Source organism: Saccopteryx leptura, chromosome 1 (genome assembly GCF_036850995.1).
Source record: "Saccopteryx leptura isolate mSacLep1 chromosome 1, mSacLep1_pri_phased_curated, whole genome shotgun sequence".
NCBI classification, from domain to species: Eukaryota; Metazoa; Chordata; class Mammalia; order Chiroptera; family Emballonuridae; genus Saccopteryx; species Saccopteryx leptura.
The window spans coordinates 103,047,433-103,063,650 of NC_089503.1; positions in this window are offsets into that span (position 1 = coordinate 103,047,433).

Below are 16,218 nucleotides of genomic sequence, written 5' to 3' on the forward strand. Positions count from 1 at the left end.
GTCTGAAGTGGGATGGGGGCATTGAGTGGGGACAGTCTTGTAGGACTGAGCCCTCAACCTGTGGAAAAGGATGCTCTCTCTGGGTAGTGTCCTGAATTGAAAGACGCCTGGTTTGTGTCCAGAACAGTGCTTGTTGCTCCCCCACACACAAACACAACACACACAAACACATTGAGACTGGGACCAGACACCCCAAAGAATGACTAACTTCAATCCAGAATAACAAGTTCTGCAATGAAAGTATAGTTGATTCTCATTGTTTCCAGATTTTATATTTGTGGATGTGCTTGTTCTCTAAAATTTATCTGTGAGCCTCAAGTCAGTATGTGCCATGCTATTGCGGTCACTCCGGAAGACGCACAGAGCAGTCAAGACCTTGAGTCGCCCAACGCACACACGCACATTCCCAGCCGCGGTTGGACAAGGCGATGCTCGGCCTTCTTGTTTCAGCTCTGGCTGTAAACAAGTGCCCTTTTCATGGGTTATTCAATGCCATGGTTTTCATATTTTTGTGCTTTTTGTTGGTGATTTTGCTGTTGAAAATGGCCCCAAAACATAGTGTTCCTAAACACAAGGAGGCTGTGCTTTTCCTTACAGGGAAAATGTGTTACATAAGCTCCATTCAGGCGTTGGTTCTAAGTGCTGTTGGCCATTGTTCAGTGTAAATGAATTAAAAATACATCCTAAATAAGAGGTGTTTAAATAGAAATAAGAAATACAGAAGCTATATACTGGTCAGTTGATGAAACTGATCCTGTGTTAGCCCCAGGGTCCATGGTTCAGTATTTACAGGGACTTTACAGAACACAACTGCTGCACAGAACAAGACTCAGCTCTACGAAGGAAGAGGCCAGAGAATCCAGGGGACTTTCCTGTCTGCCAAGGGAAGAGGCTTCTCCATGGAGGGGCTTGTGAATTGACTTTGCAGAGGGAAAGTGAGAGCTTCCTGGTGGATTATAGAGCTAGTGTGGTCTGGGGATGTGGGTGGACGCAGGCAAACATGAAGGCCTGAAGGCCAACCTGTGAACTACTGAGATAGAAGTCCAGTGTTCTCGGTGGAAATGGGGTCCTTCCACAGAGTCAAGAAAACATTTTGGGGACCCACGTACGGGAGGATGAGATGTCATGGTAAGATTTATTGGAATAGAGATAAAAGTCTGCCCCCAGGCTCCTGGTGTCTCAGCTCCGTCCATCACTGTGGAAGAAGTCCAGCCTTGTCTTCATCAAGCTCAGAAAAAGGGCGGGGCCCAGAAATTCTGTGCCATCAGTCCAATCCATGCCAAAGCTTCTTCCAGCTCAGTCTCTGCACCCTTCTAGCCAGCTTAGTCTCTGTTGCCAGCTGTGCTCCAGATTCGAGCTTGGAGCCTATGTTTGGAGCCTGCGCTTGGGCTGACATGTCTTCTAGGCCCCATAGCTTCCATGAAGAGAGAACATGCAAACAACCAAGCACGTGTTACGCGAAGAGGCCTTTGTAAAGCTTTGATTATATTATCTTGGCTTGTGAACTGGCCAATCTCCCAATCCTTTGCAGGTTTGTGCTGGGCCCTCCCCCTAACCAATCCATTTCCTAGATCTCCAGGATTTTGTGTTCCTTATCTAATCCCATTTTTCTCCTAGGCTAGACAGACAGGCCTCCATGGCAGCCATCTTTGTTCTTATTGTTCATGTCCCAGCAGAGGAATTTCCCCTTTGCTGTTTTATCTCCCCTGCAGTAGTTCATCTTATGACCAGCAGTGAGGATCCTTCATGGGGATTAGATCCTGAAGTTGGAGGATGCAGCGGTCCCCTTGGGGAGGCTTTGAATGTTGTGGCTTCTTGGTGAATCAGGCTTACTGTTCAATTTCATTCACTCCCTTCCTTTATTAATAACTAGCTAGCTACCTCTGCTAACACAGAGGCAAAGTATCATTCTTCCATTTAACAAATAATATTTAGTGGCCCTGACCAGTTGACTCAGTGGATAGAGTGTTGGTTCAGTGTGCGGACATCCCAGGTTTGATCCCCTGTCAAGGCACACACGAGAAACGACCATCTGCTTCTTCCCCTTCCCTCTCACCCTTCTCTCCCTCTTCCCCTCCTGTGGCCAGTGGCTCGATTGGTTCAAGCGTCAGTCCTGGGGGCTGGGGATAGCTTGGTGGGTCCGAGCATTGGCCCCAGACAGGGTTGCCGGGTGGATCTCAGTCAGGGTGCATGTGGAAATTTGTCTCACTATCTCCCCTCTGACACTTAAAACAAAACAAAACAAACATTTAGTGAACACATCCTAAGTGTCAGGGCTGTATGGGTGAGGGCTGAGTCAAGAAGGGCTTAGGTGGGACCATTGAGAAGGGCCTTGGATGCCATGCTGAGAGGTATGGAATCAATCCATGAATGAGGGAGAACCATCAAAGGCTTTTCCGGCAGGACTATGGTGTGACCCAATGTGGACAGAGAACAAGGGCTTAGAGGAAACTAAATGTCTTCTTTTAGTTACACAGTAGACTAGACAACCCAAAGAAGCCACGCCATTTTCTTCCCTGGAAATTGCAAAGGATAGGGAAGCTCTATGTTTCACAAGTCAGGTTTTGTTATTTCCTTTCTTTTTTCTCTTTTCTTTTTTTTAAGATTTTATTTATTCATTATAGAGAGGAGAGAGAGAGAGAGAGAGAGAGAGAGAAGGGGGGAGGAGCAGGAAGCATCAACTCCCATATGTGCCTTGACCAGGAAAGCCCAGGGTTTTGAACCGGCAACCTCAGCGTTTCCAGGTTGACGCTTTATCCACTGCGCCACCACAGGTCAGACTGTTATTTCCTCTCTTAACACCTTTGAGGGTCTCTCATGCTTAGGATTAAATACAAATACCTTCAGCCTTTCTGACTCACCCTGTTTCTTTCACTGCTTCCTCACTTAAACCATGCACTAAGTGAGAGAGAGAGATGAGAAGCATCAGCTCATAGTTGTGGTACCTTAGTTGTTCAACAATTGCTTTCTCATATGTGCCTTGACAGAGGGAGCTCCAGCCGAGCCAGTGACCCCTTGCTCAAGCCAGTGACTTTTGGGTTCAAGCCAGCAACCATGGGGTCATGTCTATGATTCCATGCTCTAGCTGGCTACCCTGCGCTCAAGCCAACAACCTTAGGGTTTTGAACGTGGGTCCTTAGCATCCCAGGCCAATGCTCTATCCACTGTGCCACCTCCTGGTCAGGCTCAGCCACATGGAACTTCCCACAGTTCTTTGATGAGCCATGCTCTCTCTGATCTCGTGTCTTCATGGTGCTTTCTCTGGAATATGCTTCCCCTCCCCCCACCCTCTGCCTGCAACATATGCTTGACTTACTTTATTCATACTTTAGACCTCAGATTCAAAGTCACTTTCTCCTGGAAACCATACATGTACACTACATGATACTTTTTACACTGAATTGTTTTTGCTTGCTTTACTTTCCATCCTTGCTAAATAAACTATACTCTTTGAAAGGGCAGGGACTGAGTGTGTCCGACTTCCTGTCTGTATCCCTAGCACCTGGCGCTTGTGATCCCAAAAGCAGGATAGAGAACACAGTCCCCTCAGAGGACATTGGCATCCAGCTCACCTAGTGTATGAATTGGCAGGGTTTTGCATTACATTCAGGGTCAAATGCTCCATTCTGTGCTGTGGGTACTGCATGGTCCCAGGGTCCAGGTTTTCTTAAGCCCTACATACTGCTAAGGATGATCAGGTTGCCAAGGGCCCTGAGTTTGCTCTCCGGCCAGCAGGACCCTCTGTGAACTGTGAAACAACTGATTCTTCTTCAATGTACTAAGTGCACTTAAATATCTATAATTACAGTAGCATTCTCTAAAGGACGCTAATTATCCTTCATTCACAGATTATACTTACTGTCTGGGAGCAAGAGATGAAAAAGCACATTGCATTGGCAGGGCAGGCGTTCTGCTTCTTTGCTTCACAGCAGGTCTTAGAGTGCTTGGTACTCACCAATCAAGGTCCAGCTCCCATTCTGCTCCACCTGATCTCTAGGGGTAAAGGCAGGACAACGTGAGACTATTGCTGGTTATGTCAGAAAGGGTCTGGTCTTGTAGGTTCAGAAACTCAATGTGGTCACTGATTCACACCAATCAGCTCCGGAGAGATGGAGTCACCATCAGAACACAGACTCTTCACTTGGTGGGAGACGTGTGCATTTCCAGAATTTAGAATACGGTTGGTTGTGATCCAGGGCATTCCTGTTCTCACATCCGAGGCGGTTAAAGAACATGAGGTATTTTTGAGGTATGTTTTAGTCTAGCTATACCTTGATAAAGATCATACTTTGCTGGGTCTTGGGTTTTTATTTACAAATTTAAACTAGGGATGTTTTAACTGTGATCCTAGGAATCAGAAATCTGAGTGGATATAGTCCATAAGACATTTTTATTGAAAAGGGGAATAACTTAAGTAGGTAAAGTTATGGATGAATGGGCTCAAATGTGAACCAAGGGCACAGAGAGAATTCAATTGCAACCATGTTCCCTCGGCCACTGTCTCAGCTTAGTTAGGTTCTTTAGAAGCAGGTAAAGGTGTTCAGGAACATAGAGTTCATGGAGGGAGTGCTCTTCAGGGAGCATTGCCTATGAAGGGAGGAGGAAGCTGAGCAAGGGTGTGGTCTCAGGGGTCCCCTAGCCTTGGCCGGATCCACTAGGGGCAAGAAGCTTGGAGCATAAACTGCACTGGCTAGTATTCATTCCCCACCACCCCACCCACTTGCAGCAGGAACGCCAGCCTTCTGAAGCCCAGCATCAGTCAGTCACCTGCTGTGGGCTGCTCCGTGGATGGCAGGTGGGGCAATGGCTTGTAATGTTCTAGAGGAGAGGGCTCCTACCAGCTAAGAGCAATTGTCAAGAGAAGGGGGCAGCTGTGAGCCCTTAGCAGCCAATACTCATTGCAGCTAGGGGCTGAGTGTGCGACCAAACCAGAACACAGCAGCATCTACTGCAAGCACTAATCCTGTGCCTTTTCCTTCTCACCACCAGGCAGTTCATACGTGCTCTTCTCTCTGCCGGAGACTTGTTTTCATCCTTTTTTACACAGATAAATCTTACTTCCCTTTTAAGCCTTCTCTTAGGTATCACTTCCTCTAGGAAGCCTTTGCCAGTCCTTCGAGACTAGTCTAGAGTCTCCCGTGCGTCCCCATGTTTCTCCTGTGCTTCTCTCTGGCCATTACTCAGAACTGTTCCTGACACTCAGTGTGTGCTTTTTTGTGTACAGGAATTAATAATGCACCTCTAGAGTTTTCAAACTTGAAAAAGGTCTTGAAAAGCTACGATTACTAATTGAGCTAAGTCAGGTGTAACCACAGTATAGGCAGGGGGGTGGGGCCGATGCCTGCACTACACCCCCATCGTCATGAACTACAGGAGAGAGTTCAGGGAAGGGAAAGTCAAGTTTATGCTGAAACAGCAGCTGGTTTGTTTTGAACTTGTACATATAGTGAACCTCGTGACTGATGTTCTCCTGTTTTGCTTCGGCTGCTAGGAAGCTCAGGGCCCAAACCCCTGATGAAACAAACAGGGTAAGATGTTCTAATTAAATACAGGCACCAAAGTGTCTATTAAGGGTAACAAACACCCTGAAGGCTTGAGGGAGGTGAAACCCAGGGATGTCTAGACCTGACGAAGCACACAAAATGCTATGGGTATTTGGGAGGGGAGCCAAGAAGCCTCAGGAGGACAGGGCTGGAGACCAGACAGGTAGGGAAGACCGCAGGACAACCTAGTAAGGGGCAAGTGAGGAAGTGAGCCACTGAGAAATTCCCCAGAAGGTAACAGCAGGGGTGCTGAATACTTCACAATGCTGCAGTCCCTCAGAGTGAACCCCTTCCTTTGTCCTGAAGCTTCAGTAGCCTGATCCTCACGCATGTAAGGGACATGGAATTGCAGAGGGCGAAGGCTGAGTCTGGTCAGGGCTCATATGATCCAGGAAATGATTAGCACACACTTGAAGTGAGATGGTTCACAAGCTAGAACTCAGTGCCGGTAGGAGCTCAGACCCAAGGGTCACCAGGAGAAATACAAGTCACTGCCCCCGCAAATTCCCTGAAACAGTAGAGGAAGTTACTTCATGGGTTGAATGGGGGATAGGGTTTTGAGCCAATTTCAACTGAATCTTTAAAAATAGGATTAGCTAGCTGGCATGTGTTAGAATTCTATTTTAACAAGTATTATTAAAATAAATCATAAAAGTTTGGACTTTAAAGATAGCTAGTTTAACATCTCATTTTATAGTAGAGACTGAGGCATAAAAGGTGAAGTTTGTTGCCCCATATTGGTGTCAAAGTCTTCTCCTATAATATAGAAGATTTTGACTTTTAATTTTGTAAATCTTAATTTACAAGTAAGATTATAAATTCTGTAAGGGCAAGGGTCACATCAAGTAACTGGGATTCCATAGCATTTAACAAATATTAAAGGGTTATAAGAAGGACAGAAACTGATCCTTGAGAAGAAAGGGGGCTACACACTAACAGTTTATCCCCCTTCTAGAAACATCTTCCTTCTCTCAATGCACATGGAGATTTTATGGCCAGGCTCTTAACGAGAATACCAGCCATTAGGGTGGCGGTCTTCAAAGTGAGTTGTTTCTGCTGTTAGCAATCTTTGTGAAGAGCAACCTAACTACAGTTTATAATTTTTTAAAACTCTTCTTCTGTTTAAATGTGCAAAGGTTTTTCTCTGAAATGGAGAGGGACAGTAAACTCCCAGGGAAGAAATCATTTCCTGGTCTTCAACACTGAGTCAGAACAAAAGCAATATTCATTCACAATTATTTGTTAAGAGTTTGAAATTCAACCCCCAACTCTTCTACCGAATTCATCAGATTCTATTAAAGTAAAATTTAAAAATTGTGTTTTCAGGCCCTGGCCGGTTGGCTCAGTGGTAGAGCGTCGGCCTGGCGTGCAGGAGTCCCAGGTTCGATTCCCGGCCAGGGCACACAGGAGAAGCGCCCATCTGCTTCTCCACCCCTCCCACTCTCCTTCCTCTCTGTCTCTCTCTTCCCCTCCCTCAGCCAAGGCTCCATTGGAGCAAAGATGGCCTGGGCGCTGGGGATGGCTCCTTGGCCTCTGCTCCAGGCGCTAGAGTGGCTCTGGTTGCGACAGAGCGATGCCCCGGAGAGGCAGAGCATCGCCCCCTGGTGGGCAGAGCATCGCCCCCTGGTGGGCGTGCCAGGTGGATCCCAGTCGGATGCATGTGGGAGTCTGTCTTGACCGTCTCCCCGTTTCCAGCTTCAGAAAAATACACACACACAAAAAATTGTGTTTTCAGCATTGTAGTTTGGCCAATAACCACAGAATGACTTCATTTTTTAAGTAATAAAAAACTAGGTTTTGGCCCTGGAAGAGTGATTTCGTGGCTAGTGTCATCCCCACGTGCTGAGGTCGCAGGTTCGACCCCCAGTCAGGGCACACGGGAGAAGCCATCAATGAGTGCACTAGATGGAACAACTAAGTGGGGCAACAATTTAATGATTTTCCCTCTCTTTCTCTTCCCTCCCTCCCCTTTCCTTTTGTCTCTCTCACATAAATGCAAAATTAAAAAAAAAAGGGATTTGAAAAAGAAAAAAAATTCTTTTTCCTTCTTTGAATTAAGAGAAAACAGAAGATGATAGTGAGTTAACTGAATAATCTAATATTTAACATTTCTTATGCCAATCTGGCCAAGATCCTCTGTATGGTTTATTAAAATTTGTATTTTGGGTACAGACCTAAGGGGTAAGTTTTTTAATGTCTGTATCTCTAAAAATAATTACACAATTGTTTGTGTGTGTGAAGGTAAAATAGGCTGAGTCCCCTCCCTTTCCCAGCAGCCACAGGAGCAGAGTGCACAGAGGGAAGTATTGTGACAAGTCTCATTGTGACAGGCTTTAGTCAAGTTCAATTCCTGGCTGTCTCAATAGGCAAATTCAGGAACAAAAGTCTCTATAGTAGCCGCGTTCGCCCTCTTCTGGTGATCGGAAGGGCAAGCAAAGTCTTTTCATTTAGTGCAAAACTGTTGCCAGCCAGGGAGAAGAGAGAGCAGAGGAAGAAGTGAAATCCCTCCTTCTGTCAGAAATAACAAGTAGAAAGTTTTTGTGGCTCCACTCACGGTGCTGTCTGTCTTTGTGATTTTTCTTTTCTTTTTTTTTTCTTTTCTCTCTTTCTCTTTCTCTTTTATTTTTCTTTTTCCTTTTCCAAGTGAGAGGAGGGGAGATAGTGCAACAGATTCCCACATGTGCCCCGACCAGGATCCATTCAGTAAACCCTATCTGGGGTCGATGCTTGGACTAACTGAGCTATCCTCAGTGCCCAGGGCCAATGCTCAAACCAGTCAAGCCACTGAATGCAGGAGGAGAAGAGGGAGAAAAGGGGGTGAGGGAGGGGGAAAGAAGCAGATGGTTGCTTTTCTTGTGTGCCCTGACTGAGAATTGAACCTGGGACATCCAAATGCTGGGCTCATGCTCTATCCACTGAGCCACCAGCCAAGGCCCATAATCTTTCTTAAGCACCTTTATTTATAGCTTTCTTCTTTTTCTTTCTAGTTTCTTCTCTTTATTTCTTTTCTCTTCTTTTCTTCTCTCTCTCTCTCTCTCTCTCTCTCTTTCTTTCTCTCTTTCTTTGAACCAAAAAAAAAAACAACTAGTACTTACTCTAAGTTTCTGTTAAGAGCGCATTGCTCTCTGGTCCCCTTCACAGGGACATGATCCCATGAGGCTGCATCACTCACTGTCCGCTTAGCATCCTTGCTCCCAGGCCTGATGCTGGCATATAGTGCGGCCACAACAAATACCTACTAAATGAATGCAGAGCTAGAGAGGCACCTGTAGTGCTGACTTAGGTATGAAACATACACAAGGCAGATTTCCCTGGTCATGGCTGGAGCCTCTCCACGGTGCGACAGAGTTTCTGAAGAGCTTCACAAGTGGTTTTTTATTGTTGTTGTTGTTGTTTTGTTTTGTTTTTTCACAAGTGGTTTTGAAGGTGTCAAGCCATGAAGGGAACCCCAATGAATGTAGCAACATGAGGCATAGTGGCTGTCCTAGAGAGAGTTGACAGTATCAAAGCTACCTAATAGCTATGTATGACTTAACAGGTTACAAAATGACCTCATAGGTTCTCATTCGACCTCAATAGTCCTGAGAAGCAATTATCAGAGATAGGTAGAAGGATGGCATCATAGCAATGAAGTGATAAGGCTAAGAGTCACACATGTTTTCTGTCCCACAATCTGGAGCCTCCCCCTGCCCCTCCTTGTCTCCTTAAGATTTGATGGTCATCTCACACTCTTGGGTTGGCTGAGGTGGAAATTAGAGGGGGAATTCACAGCTTTTAATGATCAGCCTAGTATATCATGTCACTGACATTGCTTCTTATTACTCTTGACAGCCAGACAATGGGAATTGGGCAGGCTGGGCTGGTCAGGCTGCATCACACCGAATGGGTGAACAGTCTTTTTAATAGCTTTCTCTTCCCAGTCATTGCCCAGGACATTAAACATAGACTTGCGTCTTCCTGAGTCATAAAAGTTTGCTCAGGTTGAGATGGTTGAACATTTTCCCGGAAAGTAGACTGAAAAAACAAACAAACAAACAAAAAACCCCCTGCATGTGTCAGTGGTCAAAGATATTTATAAGTTAGTACCAGAGTGACCTCTAGTCAGTGTTTGTCAGTGACTTGGTTGATACGTTTGATTGCAGGGAAAACAAACAAAAGACCAGCAGCCAAATATTTGCTTAGGCCAGCTGCAGCAGGATGACAAAATTGTGAGGAGCGTCATTGCTCCCCCTTCGCCACCTGCCAAACACACCCCCGTGCAGCTTGCGAGACCCAGCACAGGTGCCGCCTCTCTTGACCACCCCACTCCATAGCACCCTGTGCTTACTCATCTCAGAGCAGAATTTTAACTGTTTGTGAGTCAGTTTCCCCTAGCGACTCAGAGTCTTGGAGAATAGGGCCATGCCTCTCATCTCCGTTTGAAAGAAAAATGCTGGCTATCGAGAGATGAGTCCCAGAAACCCAGAGAGTACAGTCCAGGGACTTCCAAACATTGTTATCACAACCTACAGTAATAAATATATTGCATATCATGATCTAGGAACAAATATATATATGTATATATATATATACATATATATGTAATTTTACAAAACTTAACAAAGTAATAATCTGTGAATTTTGTTTTCTAGTTTATTATTTTTCCAAATGTTTATTATGATATGCTATATTAATTTTATGATATACTATTGAATGCCAACTTGCAGTTTGAAAAAATTAGTATAGTTGGCTTCATCTGCAACCCTCCCATTTTCTTTTTATTTTCTCTTTCTTTCTTTCTTTCTTTCTTTCTTTCTTTCTTTCTTTCTTTCTTTCTTTCTTTCTTTCTGTAGGGCAGATAAAATATATTATGCTCACTTTGTTAAAGATGGTGCTGCCCACGTGAAAGTCCGTCGCCCAGGTGATATTAGTTGCCCTTCTTGCTTGAAATGGGCGTGATTTATTAATGTGTGTTGGGGGCGGGCTGTGGGAAGACAGGATCCTTGTAGCTGGGGCTTGGTTTTAGAACTAAGCCTTTCCCACCCTTTCTGATGTGGGGTGGTACAATCCCATCATGCCTCAGATAAGTGACTTTGTATTAAAGACTTCCCTATTTTGAATATTGGATTAAAGGTTTTACTTTCTGCATGATAAAGTGGGGAACAGCCAACATGGTGGAGTGCTGAGTGAGAACCCAGTTTGTGCAGAATTTGTGCGGAGAGAAGGAAGGAGATGGGGAACAGAGGTGAATAAGGCTGGTGAGCTAGAAACCTTTGATTCTAGGAAACTCGGATAAGTCAGTAGCTTTGCGAGCACTGAATGAGTGGGTTTTGGAGCCCAGTGTGTGTTTTTACTTGCCTGCTGGGTGCAAGCTAGGATTAAAGCTAATGGCCCACCAGTTCGTGGCTCCGTTGTTTCATTACTGACTGTACGAATCTAATGCAAACCTGCATGGGCCAGGCAGCTGTGATGTTGGCCCTGGCTACTGGCCTTACATCTCTCTTTCTTTCTTTCTTTGTCTTTTTCTTTCTTTCTCTCTCTCTCTCTTTCTTTCTTTCTTTCTTTCTTTCTTTCTTTCTTTCTTTCTTTCTTTCTTTCTTTCTTTCTTTCTTCTTTCTTTCTTTCTTTCTTTCTTTCTTTCTTTCTTTCTTTCTTTCTTTCTTTCTTTTGTTTTTTGAGAGAGAGAGAGAGACAAGAAGGGGAAGAGTGAGAAACATCAACTTGTAGTTGCTTTCACATTAGTTGTGCATTCAACTTCTCATATGTGCCTTGACTGGGCCATGCCAATGTCTTCTTGCTCAAGCCAGCGACCTTTGGGCTCAAACTGGCAAGCTTTGGTATCGTGTGGAACATTCCCTTGCTTAAGCCAGCAACCTGGTACTGATGAGCCTGCCCTCAGAACCAAGGACTTCAGATTTTCGAACCTGTGACCTTAGCATTCAAGGTTGACACTTTATCCACTGCACCACCACAGGCCAGGTTCTGTGTCTATGGAATGCTTCAAACCGAGGTAGGAGGAAGGAGTGCCAATTGGGGGATGCAGTGGGAAAAGAGTGAGGAAGCATGGATAGAACACGGGAAATCAGTGTTCTGCAATTCTCTTGTCTGCCCCTTGGACTGGATTTGAGCTCCTATATGTAGGACTGATGAAACCAACCAGATGTCATCAAATTTTGGGTACAGACAAGGCTGCTTCAAGCTCTAAATCAGGAATCAGTAAACTACAACCCTTGTTCCAAATAACAAATCCACTCACTCATCAACCTCTTTCTATAAATAAGGTGTTACTGGAACACACACACACCCATTCATTTGCATATTGTCTGGGGCTTTATTTTAAAGTTGAGGAAACTGAGGCACAGAAGGACTATATAATTTGCCCAAGGAAAAAGAGCTACTAAGTGGCAGAGCCAGAATTTAAAAATAGAATGATCTTTGTAGCTGACAGAAAAAAAAAAGGATTGCGCCTGGCCTGTGGAGGTGCAGTGGATAAAGCATCGACTTGGAATGCTGAGGTCACCAGTTTGAAACCGCAGCCTTGCCTGGTCAAGGCACATACAAGAAACAACTACAATTTGATGCTTCCCTCACCTCTTCCCCCTTCCTCGCTCTTTCTCTCCTCTCTCTCTAAAATCAATAAATAAAAAATCTTAAAAGAAGTCCCGGTGGGTTCCAAGTGTGTACTTTTTAAAAAGAATTACTAGAATGACAGAGATGCTGGCTCATTCATTGAACCCAGTGAGCCTTCTTTTTCTTTGTGTTGTCACCTAAGAATTTATTCACTCATTTAACAATTCTTAAGGAATGTGCTGCGTCTGACTTGAACCCATGTTTAGTCAGATATTCCATCACCCAGACATCCTCCATTCCATTATCTTGTTATATTTCCTCAGTAGATCTTATCACTATCAGACAGTATCTTATTTACTGATTAGCTTCCTTATCAGCTTATACCTCCCTCTCCCTCTTCTAGAACATCAGTTTCCAAGAACAGGGCTCTTGCCTCCACTATTCACGGCTCTGTCCCCAGAGCCTAGACCAGTTGTGGCCAACAGTTTTTGCCCCCGGGCCAGATTAGAAAGAAAACTTTTTCATGGGCTGGACAAAATATTAAAATTAAAAAATGTTAAATACAAAAACGATTCATTTAAGTAAACAAAATTTTATTATGTAATTTGTTTATGAATAAATGGGAGTGAAAAAATTTAATATACAATATTATTTTAATAAAAATATATTTAAATAAAAATATAATTACATACTGTATAAATATCCAAACTGTATTGCAATCAATCGAAACAATATTTAATTAATAGAATGAGCTTGAAGGGGTTATATTGCAAATAAAACAATTATTTCATTTTACAAATAGCCTGGACACGTTTTCAGTTATCAACTACAGCTATTATCTATGCTACACTGCCACTTGATTCAGCACCATTGACCACAAAAATAACAAATTGTTTGACCTTGGGTGTGCACTGGCAAACTCCGCCTAAAAGAATGTGGGTTTCACATCGCCTCTAAATGTCAAACAGTTCATATCGAGTACAGACGAGTACAAAAGTTGTAAATCTTTTTTTTACAGCAGGGGTCGGGAACCTATGGCTCTTGAGCCAGATGTGGTTCTTTTGATGGTTGCATCTGGCTCGCAGACAAATCTTTAATAAAAAATAACATTAAAAATATAAAACGTTCTCATGTATTACAATCCATTCATTTCCTATTGCTCATGTTCATGGTTGCGGGTGGCTGGAGCCAATCACAGCTGTCCTCCGGGACAACAACAAATTTTTATTGGATAATGCGTAATGTACACGGGTCGTTGTATGGCTCTCATGGAATTACATTTTAAAATATGTGGCATTCATAGCTCTCTCAGCCAAAAAGTTTCCCGATCCTTGTTTTACAGAGACAGAGAGTCAGAGAGAAGGATAGATAGGAACAGACAGTCAGGAATGGAGAGAGATGAGAAGCATCAATCATTAGTTTTTTGTTGCGACACCTTAGTTGTTCATTGATTGCTTTCTCATATGTGCCTTGACCATGGGCCTTCAGCAGACCGAGTAACCCCTTGCTGGAGCCAGCGACCTTGAGTCCAAGCTGGTGAGCTTTTGCTCAAACCAGATGAGCCCGTGCTCAAGCTGGCAACCTCGGAGTCTCGAACCTGGGTCCTCCGCATCCCAGTCCGACACTCTATTTACTGCACCACCGCCTGGTCAGGCCAAAAGTTGTAAATCTTTATAATGGAATTTTTTTTTAAAATAAAAAAGTCTCGTAAATTCATTCGACCAATTATTAGAAGTTAACCCTAGGTTAGTCACACGTAGAATTCTTTTCCATGTATCACTATCTTCTTAAATATCTCAATTTACAGTAATTAAAGACACTTCCACTTCTGAGTAGCTGAGATTTTAAAGTAGCGGAGAATATTAAAAATTTAACCGTGGGCTGCATAAACTCATTACACGGGCCGGATCGGGGTGTATGTTGGCCATGCCTGGCCTAGACCATGTCTGGCCAAAGTGTGGGGGAATTGATGTATAAACCAGAAGCTCAGAGTTCAGTGGGGAAACAGAAAAATGAAGCTGTGCTACAATATGACAAATGTCATCCTAGAAGTAAAAACCACAGCGAGGAGTTCTGCTTGGGACCTGTGCCTACAAAGCTATTGAAGCAGGTCTGATCGCAAACTCACTCCCACCATGCCCGGCCTCCCCAGACTTTCATAGAAAAAGGTAGGAAAACCTATCATTTTTAAGCTTGTTTTAAAAAGAGATCAATTGGTTTTGGAAGGGGTTTTTTTTTCTTGTTTATATTACTTTATTTACTTTATCTTATGTTTCTTGTAAAATCTGTCTTCAATATAGCTGATACTCACTGACAACCCGCTCTGAGTTCTCTGGACTGAAACATAGAATAGGTCTGTATTTAAATCTACCTGTATCCTTTATGTCAGATCACAGCCAACATGTTATTTGTCCCTAACTTTCAAGGGCATTACATTTAATTTAAAATGTTTTGAAGGAAATACTCAGTCCACGGATCTGTATTTTCAATAATGGAAATAATGGTAGAGAGGACTTGTTTTAAAAGAGCTTTAAGCCTAACCAGACTGTGGTGCAGCAGGTAGAGCATTGACCTGGGATGCAGAGGACCCAGGTTCAAAACCCTAAGGTTGCCTGCTTCCTCATCTGGCTTGAATGCAAGATCATAGACATGACCCCACGGTCACTGGCTTGAAGCCCAAGGTCGCTGGCTTGAGCAAGGGGTCACTGGCGCTGCTGGAGCTCCCCCCGTCAAGGCACATATGAGAAAGCAATCAATGAACAATTAAGGTGCCGCAACTATGAGTTGATGCTTCTCATCTCTCTCCCTTCCTGTCTGTCCCTCTCTCCCTGTCTCTCTCTCTAAAAACAAAACAAACAAACAAGAAAACAGAGCTTTAAATTGGGAAATCCCATTTTAAAGGAATACTTGTGTTTTTGTTTCCAGTTATGCAAAAATAAATGAGCAAGGGCTATTGTTTTTGAGAGGTAACCAAATACAGATGTTTTGGGAGAAGCTGTGGCCTTTGTGTACTCTGGGTTAGTGAGGTCTGTGGCATATGTTTGAGAGATCCTTGTTTCTAAAGACTTGCTTATGTCTCTGTGGCCTGTCTCTGTGGCTCTTTGGTGCTGGCTCCATGGGGTCAAGGGTGCTCTTCTGGGAGCAGTTGCTCTCAGAAAGGTATGCAGGCCCACTAATCACCACCTGCTGAAGGAACAGAGCTGGACTTGGCTTTCAACACCCAGGACTAGCCTGTTAAGTGTCCTTTAAGACAGACTCTCTAGAATTGTAATCAGATTAGAATGTTGTATTGCTGTGAATGTTTTATGAGCTTGAATGTTTGAAAATAGACCATCCTGTGTTATGACACCACTGTATTGTTGTTCTAAACAACCACATAAACAAAAACGTACTAACGTTGGACTCTTGTGTTCTGATGTGATTATGCATGAGTGTGGGGGAGTGGGGAGGAAGCACTCTCCTTGTGGGAAGTGGAAAGGTCCACTGTCAGTAATCCTAGGAATAAAAGAAATCTTGGGATGAGGAGGGAAGCTCCTCTTTTCTTTATGGTAGGGGTCAGCAAACTTTTTCTGTAATGATCCAGATAATAGCTAGTTTAAGTTTTGCTAAATGTCAATGGAGCTCAAAAGAGTCAGGAGCTTTGGCTAGAAATAAATGACAAAGATTTAGTCAGTGGCTTTAGGATTTGCAAAGAATAAACTCAATGAGGCAATATCCAGAGTGTTCTGAAAGGGAAAGAATAGCTGAGGCTTCTTACAATAAAAAGGATATTCTTTGTAGAATTGTGTACCTGAAACCTGTATGATTTTGTTAACCAGAGTCATCCCAACAAATTCAATAAGTTTCTTTCTTCTTTTTTTTTTTATTTTATTTATTGATTTTTAGAGAGAGAGGACAGAGAGAGAGAAGGAAGGGGAAGAAGTGGGAAGCATCAATTCATAGTTGTAGTTGCTTCTTATTATGTGCCTTGACCAGGCAATCCCAAGGATTCAAACAGGCCACCTCAGTGTTACAGGTTAATGCTTTATTCACTGCACTGCCACAGGTCAGGCTCAATAAATTTCTTGAGGAAAATGAGTTCTACATTCTTGGCCTCCAGATTGGTCTTAGATGATAATGGTCATTT